Raw genomic sequence first — 8,059 nt, forward strand, 5'->3', positions numbered from 1 at the left:
AAGGGAAGGGAAGGGAAGGAAGGGAAGGGAAGGGAAGGGAAGGGAAGGGAAGGGAGAAGGGAAGGGAAGGGAAGGGAAGGGAGGGAAGGGAAGGGAAGAAGGAAGGGAAGGGAAGTGAGAGGGGAAGGGAAGAGAGAAGGGAAGGTAAGGTAAGGAAGGGAAGGGAAGGGAAGGGAAGGGAAGGGAAGGGAAGGGAAGGGAAGGGAAGGGAAGGGAAGGGAAGGGAAGGGAAGGGAAGGGAAGGGAAGGGAAGGGAAGGGAAGGGAAGGAAGGGAAGGGAAGGGAAGGGAAGGGAAGGGTAGGGCAGGGCAGGGCAGGGCAGGGCAGGGCAGGGCAGGCAGGGCAGGGCAGGGCAGGGCAGGGCAGGGCAGGGAAGGGAAGGGAAGGGAAGGGAAGGGAAGGGAAGGAAGGGAAGGGAAGGGAAGGGAAGGGAAGGGAAGGGAAGGGAAGGGAAGGGAAGGGAAGGGAAGGGAAGGGAGAAAGAAGTGTTGAAAATCTATTAACATAAAGTTAATGAAAAAAAGAATGTGTTTTTTTACTTTAGATAAAAGCTTAGATACAGAGTGTATTAATGTGAAAATTATTTTTAACCATTTGATTTTGGGGGATATATAACTTAAAACATTTAAATTCACATAGGATGCTTTGGTTCTGAAAGCTATTTAAATACTGATGTATTTAAACTGGATATTTAAATCTTAAAATAATGTTGGTGTCTAAGCTGAAAGCTGTAAGCTGTCAACACAGACTGCCTTTGCCCTGATTAAAGAAAGCCATTAACGTTGCCTCATTAAAGTTTATTGACTTAAGCACATGCTTAAAGTCAATCATGTGCTTAAAAGCTGCTCCTCAAATAGATCTGGAATGCTGAGTTTAATTCTACCACACAGTGTTGAATTGATCATTGGCAATTAATACAATTGTATGACATAGCAGAGAAAGGAAAAGTGAAAGATACCATGTTCCTGAAACAGAGAAAGTTCCTTTGTATCTGGTTGATTCAAACAGAGAAAAGGAAAGCTGTGAGGAAAAATATCAGAACTAGAAGAAAATCTGTAGTCATGTCATTTCTAAGTATTAGCTAGTTTCTTCTTAGGAGAGGATGGAGATTATCCTATCCCAAAAGTGATTAATCTCTAACAAGGTCTATGATTCCTCTCTTCACACCCTGCATTGCTACGTGTTCCCAACCTCATACTAAAGCCCTAAAAATTTAAACTGCCCAGCCTGTTTGTGTGGCTCATAATAAAAAATAAATAAAATAAAATAAAATAAAATAAAATAAAATAAAATAAAAAAACTCTACCTGTTAAGAGGTGAATACATTCACATTCTTTATGATTATATCATACACTACTTCTTCACCCTGCTATGCACCCTGTTGACAGCAGTGCTAAAATGCCTGTAGGATCAGAACAGCCATGAAGCCCTGAGCAAACCCTGTACTCTGTCTTTGGCGTCAGGATTAAACTGAATCTGCTCCCCTGTATTTCTTGTAATGCATCATCACAGCATCTTACTTTGATGATGCACTGCACCTATATTATCATCACAGGACTGTCAGTCAGGAGATGGCACTAGCTTGGATAAACAGATCCAAGAGCAGGTTCAGTTTAATACAGGACATAAAGTGTCCTGATGTTCCTTGGAGACAAACGTTTGTGCCAAAAATTAATATGCTTTGCATTGCTGTGCAGTGGTCTGACAAATATGCTGAAGCGTCTGAAGAGAGTTCACACAGACTTTGTCAAGAGAGTAATTCTAAACAAAGGTGAAAAGTGGAAATCCTAATACCTTCTCCATAAAAACAACAACAACAACAACAAACAAACAAACAAAAAAACATGCAGACTAACTATAGTCTGTATTTCAGTACTTCAGTACTTCAGAGAAGATTTACAAGAGCAGTATCAGGTCAAATTTTGCTTATCATGTATAAAAATAAGTTGCTATTGGAGGAAACAATTTCATTATTATTATTATCATTTATTTATTTATTTATTTAAGAATAAAACATTTATTTTATGGGAAGTACATCAAGCAGATACACCAAACAGGTCACTGCTGCTTGTGGGAATCAAACCACTATAGGAAAAAAAATGTGGGTACCAATACCAATATTCTCTATATCTTTAACATTTAATTTGTTTTAGGAGTCACTAGCAGATTTATTCATTTATTTATCATCTTATTTTGTTCTAAAATTAAACAGATAGTGAGATGATCAAAACTCATTCCTACATAGTGGGTCATTACAATAATCATAGAATCCTAGAATAACCCAAGTTGGAAGGGACCCAAAAGGATCATTGAGTCCAGCTCCTGGCTCCACACAGGACCACCCAAAACCAGACCATATGTCTGGGAGCATTGTCCAAACACTTCTTGAACTCCGGCAGGCTTGGTGCCATGACCACTACCCTGGGGAGCCTGTCCCAGTGCTCAGCCACCCTCTGGGTGAAGACCGTTTCCCTAACACCCAGCCTGACCCTCCCCTGTCCCAGCTCCATGCCGTTCCCTTGGGTCCTGTCGCTGTCCCCAGAGAGCAGAGCAGAGCACAGCACCTGTCCCTCCGCTCCCCTCATGAGGGAGCTGCAGGCTGCCATGAGGCCTCCCCTCAGCCTGCTCTGCTCTGGGCTGAACAAACCAAGGGATTTCAGTCACTCCTCATATGTCTTCCCCTCCAGACTGCTCACTACCTTTGTAGCCTTTCTTGTACTGATTCAGGTGGGATGGAGTTAACGTTCCCATAAAGTGCTGTGCTCTGCACTTGTAGCTAGAAAAGCACTTATCATCATCTATGTTTTGTCTATTGCTGAGCAGTGCTGGCACAGCATTGAAACTTTTTCCAAACTCCTCTGAAGCCAGTATGCTGGGGGTGGGCAAGAGGTGGGGAGGGGACATCACGAGGGCAGCTGACCTAATCTGACCAAAGGGATCATAGAATCATAGAATGGCTTGGGTTGGAAGGGACCTTAAAGATCATCTAACTCCAGCTCCCCATGCCATAGGCAGGGATGCCACCCACTACATCAGGTTGCCCAGGGCCTCATCTAACCTGGCCTTGAACACCTCCAGGGATGGGGCATCTACAGCTTCTCTGGGCAACCTGTGTCAGTGCCTCACCACCCTCTGAGTGAAGAATTTCCTCCTAACTAATCTAATCTAAATCTCTCCACTTTTAGTTTAAATTGTTTCCCCCTTTGTCCTATCATTATCTGTCCAAGCAAAAAGTTGCTCTCCATCTTTCTTGTAAGCTTCCTTTAAGTATTGAGAAGCTGCAATAAGATCACCCTGGAGCCTTCTTTTCCTCAGGCTGAACAACCCTAGTTCTCACAGCCTTTCTTCATAGAAGAGGTGCTGCAGCCCTCTGATCTTCATAGCCCTCCTCTGGACCTGCTCTAACAGATCAACATCCTTCTTGTGATGGGGCCCCAGACTTGGACGCAGTACTCCAGGTGGGGCCTCACAAGGGCAGAGCAGAGGGGCACAATCACCTCCCTCAACTTGCAGGCCACATTCTTTTGATGCAGCCCAGGATGCAGTTGGCCTTCTAGCCAACTGGGTTTCTGACTGGGCTGCAAGCACATGCTGCTGGCTCATGCCAAGCTTTTCATCCACTAGAACTCCCAAATCTTTCTCTTCAGGGCTGCTCTCAATTAATTCTTCTCCCAGTCTGTACTCATGTCTGGGATTGCCCTGACCCAGGTGCAGTACCTTACACTTGGCCTTGTTGAACTTCATTAGGTTCATGTGGGCCAATTCTCAAGCTTGTCCAGGTCCCTTTGGATGGCATCACTTCCTTCTGTTGTATGGACTACACCACTCAGCTTGGTATCATTAGCAAACTTGCTGACAGGTACTCAATCCCGTTGTCTATGTCATTGATGAAGATATTAAACATTACCGATCCCAAGATAGTCCCCTGAAGGACACCACTCATCACCCTGCCTCCATTTGGACATACGGACATTCACCACCACTCTCTGGGTGCGACCTTCAAGCCAATTCCTACTGATTGGTCCAGTCTTCAAATCCATATCTTTCCAATTTAGAGATTAGGATGTCATGTGGGACCGTGTCAAAAGCCTTACAGAAATCCAGGGCGATGACATCGGTTGCTCTTCCCTTGACAACTGCTGCAGTTAATTCAACATAGAAGGCCACCAGATTGTTCAGGCATGATTTGCCCTTGGTGAAGTCATGCTGGTTGTCTCAGATCACCTCACTTTCTTGTATGTGCCTTGACATTGCTTCCAGGAGAATCTGTTCCATGATCTTCCCAGGCACAGAGTTGAGGCTCACCAGTCTGTAGTTCCTCGGGTCCTTCTTTCTACCCTTTTTAAAAATGGAAGTGATGTTTCCCTTTTTCCAATCACCAGGGACTTTGCCTGACTTCCAAGACTTTTCAAATATGATGAAGAGAGGCTTGGCAACTCCATCAACCAATTCCTTCAGGACCCTGGGATGCATGTCATCGGGCCCCATAGACTTGTATTTGTTCTGTTTCATCAGGTGGTCTCAAACCTGCTCTTCACTTACAGTAGGAGGGGACTTCGCTCCCCCAGCTCTCATTTTCAGGTCCAGAGAAAACAAGACTCCTCCAAGCGCATTGTCTGCAGTCTTGTCATGGGATCACCATGATCACAGTTTTTCTTGGAGCACACCACACATATTATGTAACTTGTACAGCTGGGTTGCTGTTTGTGGAGAATAGAATATAGGGAAGGGAAGGGGAAAGAGACTCGGGTATGCCTTACAATGGATTTAAAACATATTTGTCCTGTTCATTGAGACCTAGGGAGCTTAGAGATGCCCTTGGCTCCCTCAGCCTTAGATTATAGCAGAATTTAAGTAGGCTGACTAGTTGTGTTTGTTGTTTGGTTGGTTGGTTTGTTTTGTTTTGTTTTGTTTTGAGCTATGTTTCACATTGTCAGCATTAGATGAAAATCATCACTGTCATGTTTTATACTCTGTTGATGTTTTTCATGGTTATCTTCAATACCATCTGTGCTGGAAATATGCTTTTTAATGAAAGCCTAGATTCTGGAGCACAAGTTGCAAAGGATATTCAACAAAGGACAACAATTTAGCTAAAAAAGAAAACTATACCTGTCTATATTTCCATTATCTAAATAGAAAGCAATGGAGGAAAGGGAGAGGAAAGGGAAAGGGAGAGGAAGAGGGAGAGGGAGAAGGAGAGGAAGAGGGAGAGGGAGGGAGAGGGGGAAGGGAAGGGAAGGGAAGGGAAGGGAAGGGAAGGGAAGGGAAGGAAGGGAAGGGAAGGAAGGGAAGGGAAGGGAAGGGAAGGGAAGGGAAGGGAAGGGAAGGGAAGGGAAGGGAAGGGAAGGGAAGGGAAGGGAAGGGAAGGGAAGGGAAGGGAAGGGAAGGGAAGGGAAGGGAAGGGAAGGGAAGGGAAGGAAATTTACTGCATAGTTTGAATAATTTAGGGTGTGATTTTCAAACAGGATTTTCCCCTATATCCTTCCCCCTCCCCTTACATATTTTATAATCTGAGCAAGATAGTGAATCTTTTCATATCTTTTTTTTTTTTTTTTTTAGTTTTTTATAAATATATTACTGTATGAATGTAAGGATTTCATAGGAGCACAGTGTGATGCTTCTATTGTATCGTTTACTTTAACAGATAGATACTTTTTTCTTTTGTGTTAAAACTCTGCTGCTGTACTGCTGTCTTCTATCCTAAAGCTCAAAGAAGCATAACACAGGAGGAGGCAATATGTAATAATTGCATAACGTTCTTGGTTTTGCTTTTTCTTATTAGTTTTTTTTGTTTGTTTTCCTGTGGGGTGGGGAAGGAAGGAAAGGGCACAGAGATACGAATACGAGCATGGTCACTGATTTGTTTTGTATTCAGGTTGGTAGACCTGGCAGTACTGCTTCTTAGTGTTTCTCTCCTACTGTTATACCCTATCCAGTCCTGTGACAGGAACATCAAGAAAACTTGGTTTGTGTTTGTGATTTAAAATATCTCCTAGACTCCTGATCTATTTTCATCCTGAAGAACCAAGCATCTAGAAAAGCATTATATAATTCTTACATGAATTATATAAGAAACCTTTTATAAAACAAAGATTCTGCATCGTTTGAAGAATAAATGCCAGGAGCCATCCAATCACAAATATATGCAGAAAAGATAGCATTCAAATTATATTAGATAGTGTGTATTGAACTGTGGTGTTTCCAGGTGCACATGAATGCAGAGCACAAGCATTTTGTACTACCTCACTCCTCACTTCATATGGCCTTGCACTGACTTCTACATATCTAGTATGAATTGTGCATCAGAAGTGCAAAACTAACTCTGCAGCTCACCTGTTATAGAAAAGGTGAAGCATACAAACTGGAAGAAATTAAGATCTGCTTGTACACATGGGAATTTCTCAGTAAATCATTTGGCACATGCTAAATCTCTGAGAGATAGGTGGCATGGTCCATATTTTTGCCTCTTGTTTAGTTTTGTTACTAGTTCCTCTTCCTTTTAGAGACCCTATTGTAAAAGCAGTTTATCAACAGGCTGTCAAGATTAAAAGTCCCAGTCTTGGGAACAAACCCATTTTCATAATATCAGTCATATCATTCTATCTCATGCATTACTCAGCTGAAGGAGGGAAACCAGAACCCAGGCAAATCTAAAACCATAAAATGGAAATGATCAGTAAACAGATGAAATACGTTGCTTTAATGGAATCCATGGGGTTACTCTGACAGCCTTTCCCTAAAATGTTATGAGCCACCTGGAACTTTGGGGAATTCAGAGAAAGGATAATAACAATACTTTGTAGTTTTAGTGCCTTTCAAATAAGGGTCTCAAAACACTTCACAAACATTAATCAAATGTCATAACAGTACTGTGAGATAGTGATCCATTATTATTCACAAAGAACAAAAGATCCTTTAAAAATGAAAGCAAGTTAAGGTTGAAAGCGCATATGAATGCAATCCAATTAAGTAGTCTTACTTGGCATTTGCCATTTTAGCAGTAACCTTCCCCATACCATCATGAACAACCAAGGGATCAGGTCAGTGCTACAATAGGAACTGGTGCCACCTCATACATGTTGTACACTTCACTGGTAGGTCATATAGTGTCTTGTGCTGCTGGTAAGTTATGTCTTTGGATCTCAGTATTTTATGTAATTTTATGTTTATTTTTATGTTATATTATATTGAGAACCTCTGTGCTCAACCAAGTCTTTGAAAATGTTTGGCTCATCTTCCATAGTCGTGAACTGAAGCAGAGATCCAAGGGAAGAGCATTGGCACTAGTTATGCATGCCAAACAGTCCAATCATGAAAAAAAAAAGACCAGGATATGATGGTTTCATGAAATAAGTACACAGTACATGACCACTAGGCAGTTGTTTAGAAAGGGTTAATGACTGTACAGTGTTTTATTGTATGACTATCCATATTTGATTGTATGACTGTTGAATCTAAAAATCTTTTTATGAGTGTATATTATTTAACTGTCTGATATTAATAGTTACTCAGCTCTGAATGATGTACTATTGCTGCTGTAGTTAATATATGCTGATTTGATTATATATGAGAAGATGGACTCAAGTGAAAAAATAATTATAATTATAAAGGTTATGTGAAATGACTGACTGCTTTTTTATTTTATTTATTTTAATCTGACTTTTTTAAGGTTATTATTATATCTTGCCTCATCTTATAACTTGGTTATTCAGTTAAGATATTCATAAATATGTTTTGGAACATTAGTTCATTACTAGAAACAGTTTCAAGAAAGCTTAGCAGTCATATCATGTAAACATCTATCTTATAATTAAAACTCAATTAATATGTTTGTAGCAACCATTTGCAGTATAGGGTGTACACAAAAATTGCCTAATGAAATCTAAATTTAATCCCTATTAGAAACACTTTAATTTAAATATGATCACAAATCTTTATCTCCACTTTACATCTTAAACATAAAAAGGAGCTCAAGAAGCCACATTTTAATCACAGAAAATATTTAGCTCAGGTAGATCAGTCTTCAAAGAGCTATGTTATTGTAGCAGTATATGCA

The sequence above is a fragment of the Cygnus olor genome, chromosome 1 (assembly GCF_009769625.2).
Source record: "Cygnus olor isolate bCygOlo1 chromosome 1, bCygOlo1.pri.v2, whole genome shotgun sequence".
Taxonomy (NCBI): Eukaryota; Metazoa; Chordata; class Aves; order Anseriformes; family Anatidae; genus Cygnus; species Cygnus olor.